At 42.2% G+C, this 13,704-nt stretch overlaps 1 protein-coding gene across 9 annotated transcripts in view; it reads left to right on the forward strand.

Annotated features, from left to right (window-relative positions):
- dab2ipb (DAB2 interacting protein b) overlaps positions 1-13,704 on the forward strand; it is a 262,935-nt gene that overhangs the window by 88,647 nt on the left and 160,584 nt on the right. Inside the window, exon 1 of one of the 9 annotated variants that reach the window (XM_054744592.2) lies at positions 6,212-9,438. The exons of the other annotated variants lie outside the window; for them this stretch is intronic. The gene's annotated coding sequence lies outside the window, so the exon portion shown is untranslated. Of the gene's footprint in view, positions 1-6,211; positions 9,439-13,704 lie in introns of those variants that run through there. 9 annotated transcript variants of the gene reach the window in all.

Consider the following 13,704-nt stretch of genomic DNA (forward strand, 5'->3'; position numbering starts at 1 on the left):
CATTTAGGTACTGCAGTCCATTTTTATAAACAACAGGTGACTCTCACTCCTGCTCTGTGAGTTTCATGGCTGCTGCCAGTTACGGATCAGCACCAGAAGAATTTAGATGACAAGTGAAGACGAGTCATACACAGTAAGTTTATAACTAGATAAATACATTGTTATATCTAGTGCGCTCTTGGGTGTTTTACAGTAGGGAGCACTTATCAGGGTCATTTTTCTCCTGCATTAGAGGAAGTGTGGTCTTTGCTGTCTTGATCAGTGACAAAAGATGCTCACAGCAGCAGCATGTAAGAGTTATAGAGTGAAATAATCTCAAAACACTCGAATCTCTCAATCATGTTGGAAGGAAGGTTACATTGAGACCGATTTCTCAGCCGACTAGAGGGGTTGTCCTAATTTTCTCCTTAAACAAAAAAGAAACAGGATGGAGTGAGTATGTGCGACAGCACCAAGCTAACACTGAAATGCCAGCATTTGTAATTCGACACCAGTAACTGACTGCCGAAATGGTCATGACATGCTTATGTTTTAGGCATCAACACATATACTGGACAATTCATTTCCACGTTTTTGTGCCAAAATGGGAGGTGGCCACCACCACCATTTTGACCGTGTCACAGGTACCGTCAAGCCCAGACAATTCCACAAAAGGGAAGAGAGGTGGAGCTGAGGGTGTAGCTTGCAAGGCTGGGATCAACTGACAACACCCGGTCGAACTAGCTACAAGCTAACCTGAAGCTAACCTAAAGCTAATGGAGAGGTGGGAGCTAAGCTAACGGAGGTAGCAACCTAGCTACAACTGGAGTTAACTGTGCACAACACCAGAGCTTCTGAGTCAGAGATACGCCGGGCTGACCGCTGGGTAAAACCGGGTGGAACACAGAGGTCTCCCGAAAGCTGCTGAAAGCCGGCAGCGGCACAGCAGACAGAAGCCGCGATCAGACTGAGATGCGCCGAGCTGCGGGGAGGGGAGAACCGGGTGGAAAACATCGGTCTCCCGAGAGCTCCACAAGCCGATAGTCGGAACCCAGCTCCACCAACATGTTATATTTCAACCCATTTTCTAAAGTGCAGCATTGTGTTAAATGCACTGGGTTTTACCCTATTACATTTAAATGTCATGGTTAAACAGTACATTTTAAAATCTAAGCTCAGCTCGGCAGTGACCTAAAATACATAAATATGATTTGCCGTCTACGCGTTCTGTTCCATGGTGAAATTGAAACTTTCGTTGTTTTGTTTGGCTGTGTCAGGTCGGAGGAAATTAAGGTTATTTAAGCGGTTCAGAGTTAAAAAAGTGGTAGATATGATGTTTCACAAGGTGCTGCTAGAGTTATGTGAAATCTTACTTCTGATTTTACTATATAAAACATAATAATAATCAACTTCTCCTTCATGTTTGCTCGGAGATGTACGGAGCATCCTGTCCGCTCATTGGTCAGTGAATGAAACCTCCGTTGACTGGTACTCGACCGAGCGACAGCGATGAAAAGTTAAAATTGTTTCAACTTTCTGGGATCGTGTCGCTGGGTCGCCTGTGCACAGCACGTGCACTAGCGCAAAATTTCACACGCACATTTTTCGCGTTTCGCTTGGTTGGAGGGAGACCCGCTATTATCGCTTTGTTGCGCTTGTCTCATTGAAAATGAATGGAGGAGAGGCGATGTCGCCTCCCGTGTGTCGAGCCCATAATTCACTTAAACAGAAGAGTGAGAAAAAAATTCACCCCCTCAGAGTTGTCATGAGTGTAAACTACCGTAGATCATTTAAACCAACAACATGTTCTGGTACCAGGCTGTAAACATGTTTATTTCTGCTGTGAAATTGGTATTTTTAACATGGGAGTCAATGAGGATTTGCTCGCTTCTGACACCAGCCCCTAGTGGATGATGGTGGAACTGCAATTTTTGGTACTTCCGGGTTTGATTCAATTTTTGAGCCGCATTGTGGGGGCTTGGTTTTAGGAGATTCCTTAATAGGCCAATGAAGAAGTTCCATAGCTATGAGCAGACAGTTTTTGCATGCATGTGGCAGTGTTTCCACATCAGTGTCAACTGAGTCCTTTAAGCTTGCAAAAACCTGTTTTAATACACATTATAGGACAGAAAACACGTTATAATGAGTCTTTATGGATTGGGAGCTTGTATAGTCTGGAAATGGGCTGATCTATGTCTGGATTTGGTTGATTTGTCTTTTATGTTTCAGGTGAATTTTTTTACTTCAGATGTAGACAAAGGGCTCTTACATTCAGAAGAGTCAAGCAGAAAGGTGCTTCTGGGGCTCTTGCTGTCTTGATTTTCTGCGTCATGCTGAAATCCAATACAGCGACTCTCAGTGGCCTCATTAGCCTCAAAGGTTTTCAGCAGCGTGAGTATTTGAATAGCTGCTGTTGACTTTTTTCTATTGAGAGAGCAGGGCTGTAGCAATTTTGGCTTTTTCTATCTTTTCTTCTGTCTATCGTTCAATTCGTTCACAAATCATCAAAAACACCGTTCCAGCAACTGTCACTCTTTACAAAGAAACATCTGCCCGCATTATATATAGGGTGACGGTGGCACAAGAGTTAAGTGCTCGCCCCGTAATCGGAAGGTTGCAGATTCGAGGCCCACTCAGTCTGTCGCTGTCGTTGTGTCCTTGGGCAAGACACTTAACCCACGTTCCCATGTGGTCAAAGGGACCGGTGGCGCCAGTGCTCGGCAGCCTCGCCTCTGTCAGTGTGCCCCAGGGCAGCTGTGGCTACATCGTAGCTCATCCCCACCAGTGTGTGAATGTGTGTGTGAATGGGTGAATGACTGATTGTGCTGTAAAGCGCCTTGGGGGGTTCCAGGAATCTAGAAGGTGCTATATCAAATACAGGCCATTTACCATTTACCATTCGTTTCCTTTGAAAGTACCAGCCAGTGAAGATTATCTCTGAAAGCCAAATAATGACCCAAACAGTGGAAAGGCAACTGCTGCTGAGCTTAAGCAGGTTGAAACACGAGTTCACTAAATCTAAAACTAAATAAATTAATTTGCATTTTCCACATCAAAACAAACTAGCTTAAATAAATGCTAATGATGGTATCCATCATAGTATGTTTGAATAAGAAATGTTCTTCAGGTCGTCCTACATAAACACTGAATCAGTCACCTATACAATTTATTTAAATATGATGACCCCTGTGCTGAATTTTTATTTTACCACCCAAACAATCTAAGTATATTTTGTGATTAAAATGGCGAAAAGTTTTAAAACTATTTGAAAGTGCATCTTATTTGGATTGCAACAACCAAATATTGTACGAAAAATGTGGTTAAAATGAGATTTGTGTTGTTAAGAAGAGAGTTTTCTCTTGTGCAGAGTTCAGTTTGCCCGAAGCGCATTGCTGAGGAGTGTGTCAGTCAGACCATAATCCCTGCAGCACTTTATAGAAACAATGTTTTTGTTCACGCCGTTTCCCAGAACAGGTCCACGGCTCTATCTGAAGGAAGTCTCTGTAGCCTCCCGTGTAGGTCATTGTGCTTGCTGTGTCACCTCAGATAGCATGAGCTCATGTGTTTTTGTTTTCATAGCGTGTGCTTTTACATGCTGTTATCTGTTAATGGAAACTCTCGAGTCAGTTTGGTTCACCAACCCCCTCGTCTCTCTGGATCTGTTTCCTCCTCTTTGCCACGGCCGTTGACACTGATGCAAAATCACCTCCTGTCCGAACGGGACGACGGCAGCCAGGTTGGAGCAATATCAGCTCTGTTGTTCAATTACACTTTGTGTTCTTGTGGCTGGGAAATTTGGTCTGAGATGTCCTCTAAGCAGGAAACAAAGTTAAGGGTGAAAAGATTTTAGATCAAAGTAAAAAAAAAAATGCTACTTTTTGAGGAGAATGTTTTGATTTAAATGGCTTAGTAATTAACCTGATTTTAACCATATATGCTTTACATGTTTACACCTTAGAACAGTCGAGCTATACCTGGTTAGTTTTTATTGTAACGTGTTTATCATGGAATAATTCAGAAGAAACAAAGAAAGCATTTATCTGATGAAGCTAAAAATTGTAAAAAAAAAAAAAAAAAAAAAAAAAATCTAATATTTACTTGGGGGTGCTATGGGGAAGCAATGACTAATCCAGGGGTAGCTATAGCGCCCCCTAGCGCCCTCCTGGCACCGCCACTGTCTGTGACACACTCGACATTGTGCAAAAGAGTGCATTGTCAAGTGGAAAGTGAAAACTCTTCTATCTTTCACAGAGTCTGGTAGACTTTGGTTATTTCATTTGGAGACATTTTTTCTGAGTTTAAACTTTGGCTTAAGTAACTCGTAATCCAGCACCTGCTTTGAGTGTGTCAGCCGAGACGACGTTTAAACATCCACGAATCTGTCTGAGGCAGAAATCCAAAACAAGACTTAAGGGTCAGGAGGTAGAGCGAGGTGTCCAGTAATCGGAAGGCTGCAGGTTCGATCCCGGCTCCGACCAGATAATGCTGCTGTTGTGTCCTTGGGCAAAACACTAAACCTGCCTTGCCTGCTGGTGGTGGTCGGAGGGACTGATGGCGCCAGTATTTCAGCAGGCCCGCCTCTGTCAGTGCGCCCCAGGGTAGCTGTGGCTACATTGTAGCTCATCAGCGTGTGAATGTGTGAATGACTGCTGTGAAGCGCCTTGGGGGGTTGCAGAACCCTAGGTCACCTTAAGGTCACTGGTCTGGGAAACTCAAGTTGCTAACAGGATTCCTGCCCACAATGAGCGGAGAGGGCTGGGAGACTTCATTCTGAATTTAAAGGGTCATTTTCGCACCTACTAGAGTAATTTTTTAAACATTTCTAAATTAATTGATTATCTTTAAAAAATCTTATTGTGGCCAAACATTGTTTTTTTTAACTGTTCTTGCCATAAATTCCCATTGCGATGGATTTTTTGTCTTTAGTTGTAAGTTGTGATGTTTAACTTTTATTAAACATTTCTCTATAAAGATGCTTTGCAATTCAATTCAATTCAAGTTTATTTATAAAGCGCCACATCACGACAAGAGTCGTCTCAAGGCACTTCACGTAGTAAACATTCCAATACAGGTCAGTTCATTAAGCCAATCAGTACAAAGTTTCCTATATAAAGAACCCAGCAGGTTGAGTTGAGTCACTGACTAGTGTAAGAGTCTTTACAGCAATCCTCATACTAAGCAAGCATTTAGCGACAGTGGAGAGGAAAACTCCCTTTTAACAGGAAGAAACCTCCAGAGGATCCTGGCTCAGTATAAGCAGCCATCCACCATCCGCTTTTAGATTTCCTCTAAATCATCCATAGTAGGCTGCATTTAAACTGTTACTACAGTACAAACTGACTCCAGATTGAAAACAGAAGTAGTTGTTGAAATGTTTGCTAAATGTGACGAACAGATCCAGGAACTGCTGTTTATATTAAACAGACAATTATTTGTTAAACAAGCAAAGAAGACAACTGATCTGGGAAGGTGTTTGTCACAAGGACACAAAGAAAGGTAAGTACAAGATGAAAAAACGTCTGACTCTGAACGAAAAGTAGTGTCCCGGGAAAAAAAGAAAGAACTCTTCACTAGAAATAACATTGAAGCTGTGTTTGTGAACACTTGCGAATGTGGAAGATTCTGGAGCAGGATGCTATAGAACCACATTAGACGGTGTTCTCGTGTGCTGTGGGTTAGTTTCTATTTACCAGTGGGCATTAGAGTGACCTCTTACATTTAAATATTAGACATATTTTATTGCTACGATAATATGTTGGAATATTAATAACAATAACAGCAATTATAATATTTACTACTACTAATAATAATAATAATTATCATCATCATCACTTTTTTCTAAATTAATAAAATAAAGATTTCAAAGTCGCTCTGAGTACCCCAAACAAAAATAATCAAGATTTAAATGAATAAATTATACAAACTGGAATTAAACTGCTAGAAATAAATGCTTTGTGAAAATCTTTATCTACCTTGTGAGCGTGAATTAACACTGTCAAAATAGCATAAAACGTTAATATAGTAACACTGAAATATCACCCAGAAAACTTTGATGAAACAAAGTGATGAAAGATAATAATAATAATAATAATAATAATAATAATAATAACAATAATAATTTGGTAAATTTCCTGTATTTATTGAGTGCTTGGTTGTACAACTCCCCAAGGCCCAGTAGCTCAGGAAGTAGAGCGGGTTGTCCAGCAATTGCAAGGTTGTAGGTTTGATCCCGGCACCCACCTGCTGAGTCATGCTCTGATCTTTCAGGTGCTCTGCCCACATTTTAACATAAAACTCACTCTGTGTGTGTGTGTGTGTGTGTGTGTGTGTGTGTGTGTGTGAGCTGAATTCATGCTGTTAATTGAGAAAAATGGAGAGAACATCTCGGATAATCTCTTGTCACATCCACTCCAGAAACACAGACAGGCTGGGTCCAAGTCATGATTTATGTTCCAAAGCTTTTAAATATGAAAATGACTCAGAGAAAAGAGAATGGCTGTCCAAGAGGAGCTGTGTGTGTTTAAACCTGACCTTCCCATGCTGATGGGACCATTGGTCCACTTACCTCTGAAACACTTCATCTCTTTGCTCCTGAACATCCTCTCTAATATTATGAACATGCAACAGAACAAAGCCCTCACTAATCACCATCGGCAGCTTTCATTCTTCCATCAGTTTTGTTTATTTTTCCATGCAGTCAAACCAAGTGGCTGCACAATTATGAGATGAAAGGACATAAATGACCCCGAGGTTCATTTAATTATCATTCTCTAATTTCCACGTGTGTGTTTATGGACAAAAAACAATTATGTAATGAATTAGAAATCAGAAATTTAAAAGCAGGACGCGAACGGTTAAATTATAAACTGAAGCTGTGAAGTGAAACCTGTAGAGGTTTCTTCCCTCCTGTTTAACCAGGGATTACTCTCTGAACTTAGTCTCATTTTCTGAATTCTCTGTCCTTGCCAGAAGTCTTTTCCTCCCAGCATAATGAATCATAGAGAAGGACCGGATGACATAGACCGTCTGAGCACTCAGAAGAGTCCAATAACAGGGAGACAGGTGCAGGATAATCCCCCTTAATCCGCAGATATCTACTCAGATTACACACCAGAGTCAGAGAACTGCTTTTGAGAAATAGCTAAGAATGATGTGATCATTTAAACTGGCTGTGAGCAGCAGTTCTGCCGGGTAAACCTGCTTTCGTGGTTTTTTGAATGTCAATGGGATGTTTCCACCTCCTCTCAAAGTCATGTGACTCCACATGAAGCCAGACGGTTGAGGAACGTTCAGACTCTTCCGCAAAGCTGAGAGATGACAAAATGTGTAGCTACCCTCTAAAGTCCACCACTGATGATGACGTTTTTAACAATGAAAGCCTTACCCTCCAGTCCATCGGGCCCAGAGCACAGAGCTGCGGAAGAAGTCATGACTCCCCCCTCGTTTCTCTAAATTTTAAATCAAAGCAGCCAGACTTTGTTTCAGATCTTTTGAAGCCATCAAATTGACCTTCTGAACGTCCTTTAAAGGTTTTCCTTCAGTATCTGCTGCTTTTAAACTTCTGTCCGGTCCTTGAACTTGACCATTTTCAGAGAAATCACGCTTCTCAAACTTAATTTCCAACTTTTAAAATATTCATGGATTTAAATGACAGAAAACGATGCGTCTGCAGACACACAGATACCAGATTTAGGCCCTGTCCACACGTAGCCGGGGATCTGCCAAAAAGTAGATATTTTTCTACGTTTTGGCCTGTCATCCTCACGAAAACGGAGTTTTTTCACACAAAAACGGATCTTTTTAAAAACTCCGGCCAAAGTGAAGATCTGCGTTTTCTCCGTTTTGGGTGTCTGCGTGTGGACGGACAAAACTGGAGTTTTAAGGTCCGCAACGTCACATTCCACGACAAAAAAGCTGACATCATGTGTGCGACCTGTGTTTACACTAGCCGACAGCATGGATGCCCTCAGAGCTGCGCTCGCGTTATCAATTGTCCAAGTGCTTTTTGCTTGTTTGTTTTTGCAAGCGGAATTACTGCTCCTTGCGGAAGACCACAGACGAAGGACGAGGTTAAGAACGGGGGAAGTACTGCCGCCTACAGGTCTGGCATGTCCTTAACAACGTATTTATCCGGTACGTGTGGACAGTTTTTTTAAAAACGAGGTGGTGTGGATGCAAGTTTTTGGAGGGGCGGATATTTGTTTAAAAAACAAACGGCTACATGTGGACTAAGCCTCAATCTCTAGGTACTTGTTTTTACTGGTCACCTTCCATAGATTTATTTCAAACGTGTGTTTTTAAGGGCAACTGTGCAAGAATACCAATGATAACACCGTTTAAAAAGCAGGAGGCTGTTTTCCTGCATCAAAAATATCTAATTTTAAAGACATACAAATAAATGTGAGAGAATAAATAACTATAAGACCTTTCCTAACAACCTCATGCAGGGACACTCAGAGACCAACGACCAGTCACCCGATCACACTGCAGACAGTTTGGAGTATGATGACCCTCACAGGCATGGTTTTGGTCTGTGGGAGGAAGCCGGAGTTCCTGGAGGAATTCCATGAACATGCTAACTCCGTGCAGCAAGGCCACAGCCGGGATTCAAACCTACAACCTTCTTGTTGCAAGGGTAAAGTGCTTCCCATAGTGCCACCATGCAGCGCTATTATTAAAATGGTGTTTTTCTGGAACTGCTGTGAAACTTTTTGAGATCCAGATTTCCACTAGGTCTGAGCCCCGCTAGCCGTTAGCTCGTCTTTGTGATCAGAACTAATCTGCATTTCTCTAAACTGAGGTTATTCTGAAAGCCGTCTTTCAACAAATTCCCAAAGTTCAAAACTGTTGGAGCCTGTTGGCGCTTTTTCCTTCATTTCTGAGTCGGCCGGTTGAGATGATTGAAGTCAGCTGGACCCGAGCAGCAGAAGGAATGCAGCTTCTGCGTCGCCCTCTGCACAAACACAAAACTTCCTTCTCCTGTGCCCTACTTCTTCTCCGTCTGACTTCCCATAACAAAGTGCAGACAAAGACACGACTGTGCCAAACTAAACATGACGCAGAGCCCTCCTCTGTAAGTAGAGCTCAACAACTCTCCAAATCTGTCTTTTATGGCTTTAATCGTGTAGCCATGTTACATAAACTCAGTCTCGTGGATTCATTTAGGATTTTAGCACAAATTCCTCCTGCTGGGAGATTTTTAATGTTAGAAAAGTGGCTCTGTGTTTGGTGGAAGTTAAGTGACTGTTAAGTGCACTGCTAGGCTTCGCAGGCTCCTTTACTTTCTCCCACTCCCTTGTGTCCACAGAGCTGCTCCGCGGAGACTCGGGAACAACTCTTTATCACCCCATCACCTCTGCACTGAGCAAATAGTGCATCTCAGAGGTCAAAAGTCCAACGGCGTCCATGCAGTTCAGCATTAACACGTGAAGGGGAACTCTCAGCTCTCCATCAACGCAGGTTTTAAACTCTTCAGCTTAAAGCTGCTCTTCATGGAATGTGACCTCCTCCTTCACATTCATCTTGATCTTATGATTCAATTCAATTCAAGTTTATTTATATAGCGCCAAATCACGACAAGAGTCGTCTCAAGGCACTTCACATAATAAACATTCCTATTCACAGTTCAGTAAGCCAATCAGAAATAATGTTTCCTGTATAAGGAACCCAGCAAATTGCATCAAGTCACTGACTAGTGTCAGTGACTATACAGCAATCCTCATACTAAGCAAGCATGCAGTGACAGTGGAGAGGAAAACTCCCTTTTAACAGGAAGAAACCTCCAGAGGATCCTGGCTCAGTATAAGCAACCATCATCCACGACTCACTGGGGATCGAGAAGACAGAGCAGACACACACACACACACACACACACACACACACACACACACACACACACACACACACACACACACACACACACACACACACACACACACAATAATGTGTCTATAGTTCTATTGTGATGTCTTAGTAAATATTCTATTTGGTGAGATAAACTTTATTGTATTTATCCTAGTGGATCTCTAATTAAATGGGTAAACTAGCAGTAACACGTCCAATGTTAAGGAAAGCAAAAAGTTATTATCAGGAGAGGGAGAATGTTTAAGTGGTTAGCAGCAGTGTGCTAGATGATGGCCCCCTCCATGAGGCCACCACAGCTCAGCAGAACATCGTTGTAGCTTCTTCTGGGGAGAAAAACACTTAGAGAGAAAATAAAGTTAACAGCTGAAATTGCAGAAAGTAATACAGTTAAAGAGCAGATAGTAGAAGAAAGCAGTAGAGTGTGAAAAGTGGTCAGTGTGTCCTCCAGCAGTCTAAGCCTATAGCAGCATAACTACAGAGATAACTCTGGATAACCTAACCTTTTAGATGGAGGCATGTTGGAGGCACAACCTCTGAAATTTGGGCAATTGCCTTGCAATTGGCATTCTGCCCCAGCTGATATCTCTAAGGCAGGCACTATTTTTTGCAGCACCATCATCCAGCCTAGTTGTCATGTACTTAAAGGGAAGAACAGAAAAGTGCTGCAATTGTGAGGGGAAGTTAGATGAGAGGCAGGATGGACTGAGAGGAGATAGGCATCCAGGTAGACGGAGCACAGCAAACACCGGCTGACAGGATGTGATTTCTGCTGCACATGTCATTTTATTCCACAGAGAATCTGTGTGTGTGTGTGTGTGTGTGTGTGTGTGTGTGTGTGTGTGTGTGTGTGTGTGTGTGTGTGTGTGTGTGTGTGTGTGTGTGTGTGTGTGTGTGTGTGTGTGTGTGTGTGTGTGTGTGTGTGTGTTTGAAATCTCCTCTGGCTTTGCCCTCCTGTCATATCACCAGAACAGTCTGCGTGCTCAGTGGAAACGGATTTTTTAGTCCGGAGGGTTGCTTTTTGAAATGCAAACACATGCCTCGGCTCATAGCTCGCCTCTCCTCTCAAACTATCTGTACCTTAGCTTCGTGAGCTCAAATCATCCAATTTGTTCAGATATCAAACCTAAATAGCCCGTGATGAGTGTTTTATCTCCACAGCGAGTTTCGGCTCTGCTTTACTCTCACCACACTTTCAGAATTATATTGGTCCACAGCAGGACGTTTTTCCAAAAAGAAACCTTCTTCAAAGCCCTGTGCTGGCTGCCGTTGAAAGGCAGCTGATGAACATAGTGGAATAATTATCCATTGAAGGGGTTGATGCTTCCTGCACCAGTTAATGAAGTCTAATAAAACTGAATGGATGTTCCAGACGTTACAGAATGTTGTTTCTCTGCTTTAAATGAAACTGATTGTCAGTTGCTCCATTTGTACCAACATCAATATATTATGTGCTCTGTCAGTTACCAACAACTCGATATTACAGTGATACGTATGTATCAAGTGAATAATGAGTAAATCGCGTTGTTTTACTTCCTTTAATTCAGAACTATAACAGCAAGCTAGCAGCAAGACAAAAACAACCAGACTTCTTCTACCGTCGGAGAAATTTGACTGTAAGTGCTCCCTAGCAGAAAACACCCAAGAGTGCTAACACCCGACATGACAACGTATTCATTCACATATCAACTTGCTGTGTATGACTCGTCTTTGGCTTTCATCTAGAATCTTCTGAACTGCTGTCAACAGCCATGAAACTCACGGGACAGCAGTGAGACCTTTTGTTTAGAAAAAGTGGACTGCAGCAGGGGCAGATTTAGGACTGAAGAAGATCCGGGGCTTAACACACACACATGCACGTGCACGCGTGACACGCACTAGTCAACATCATATATATTTGTCTTGCACCACATAATTTTTAATCTGAAGCTACATATTAAGCATATTCAGGGCAGAGTATTGTTCCTGTTAGTGTTAAAGTTAAAGTCCCATTAGTTGTCACACACACTGATGTGTGTGCGAAATTTGTTCTCCGCATTTGACCCATCCCCTGGGGGAGCGGTGAGCTGCAGACACAGCCGCGCTCGGGATCCATTTGGTGGTTTAATCCCCCAATCCAACCCCGTAATGCCGAGTGTCAAGCAGGGAGGCATTGGGTCCCATTTTTTCAAAGTCTTTGGTATGACCCGACCAGGAATCGAACCCTGATCTCCCAGTCTCAGGGCGGACACTCTACCACTAAACCACTGAGCTGGTGTGAGATGATAGTAAATATTCCCTTTCTTTCTCCAACAACTTTACCTGATAGTAAGCTAACTTTAGGCAAACCAGCAGCACAAAAAATATTTTCAAATAAGACTCACAAACCTGAGTCAACACCAGTCTCATCAAAGCTGGGGTTCTGTTGCGGTACTTTTGGTCTAAAAACGTCCTTATGTCCATCTTCACTCATGCGTTTCAGGCAGAGACTGTAGAAGAAGCCAGCTGCTGAAGGGCTTCTTCTTCAGTGGTGGAGGCTCAGGCAGGCTGTATACAAACTACTGCCAGCTGCTCCCTCTCTGTTGGACTTTGGTACTGCATGTTACTTCCATGATTTAGATCCGGGGCTTTTCATGAAACATTCGGGGCTTGAGCCCAAGTAGCCAGGCCTAACCCCGCCCCTGGATTGCAGTACACAAATTTGACCACAGGACATCATTCTTACTTCATTCTTACATATTGAACCTTTAATGCTACAATCTTACATTAACATCACATTATATCAGAATTTTTATTCCCCAAAATGATTAATAAAGGCATTATATGATTTTTAAGTGGCATAAATTCAAACCTTTTTGTACCTTTCTACCATACCAGTTTATATGTAGAGCCCTTCCAACACAGCATTACAACTGACCTAAGTGCTGAACACTTGGCAAAGACAGAAAAATCTACGTACGCTAGAAAACCAAACTCTCAAATGATCACCAGGACGATTTCACTGCTCATATGGTGATGTTTCTCGGTGGTTGGGGGGCAGTAGGGGCAGTGTCCTGACTGGAGCTTCTCTGAATACTTTATTGAGTTTTAAATAGAACTGAATCAGGACAGTTTGATGTTAAAGGTTCCCTGTGGATGTTTCAGGATTTAGTACAGTAGTTTTTGTTGACCTCACATTTATCTGCCTGCTTCCAGTTAAAACACGTGTCCAGCTACTTGACAAATGTTTGTAATGTGTTACTATGAGCATTTTACAATGTTTAATTAGTCTCAGTTCAGTTCAGTCAGGCATATGTCATTAATATGCAGTGCAGTGACAGAGGTGGTAACTTTTGATTTAAAAATGCTGTTTTTGTCAGTTTCCGTTGCCATGAGAAACTGCCTCATAGACTCGTGGAAGCAGCTGTTATTTGTTCGTTTTAGGACTGCAGGAGCATACAAGGTTTTGAAAAGGAATAAAAAACAAAACAATAAGTGCAAATCCCAATTAAGCGTTCAGAGAAATCCAGTAGCGGTTGGGATTTTCCTTCATTTGGTGGCAGATTATAAACTCTGCATGACGACAGGTTGCATAAAAATGTCTATTTTTCCCCTCTGATGCATCCTGTTAGCACAGCCAGCACCGTGAGTGGTCAGATATCAGACAAAAGAATATTTTACTTCAGGCAACAGCACAGCGTGTTTCTGTCCACCGTTGCTGTCATCATGGGAGTAGGCCTACAAGTGCAGCGTCTTAGCTAGGGATGGGACGGTACCTAGGAATCGATACCGGTACTTAACGGTACCAATTTTCGATACTATTGAGTGTTTATTATTTTAATTCTCTTTTATAATTAAATATATATTTTTCTCAATATATAACCATATTTGATAAATATCACGATA

Source organism: Nothobranchius furzeri, chromosome 6 (assembly GCF_043380555.1).
Source record: "Nothobranchius furzeri strain GRZ-AD chromosome 6, NfurGRZ-RIMD1, whole genome shotgun sequence".
Classification (NCBI taxonomy): Eukaryota; Metazoa; Chordata; class Actinopteri; order Cyprinodontiformes; family Nothobranchiidae; genus Nothobranchius; species Nothobranchius furzeri.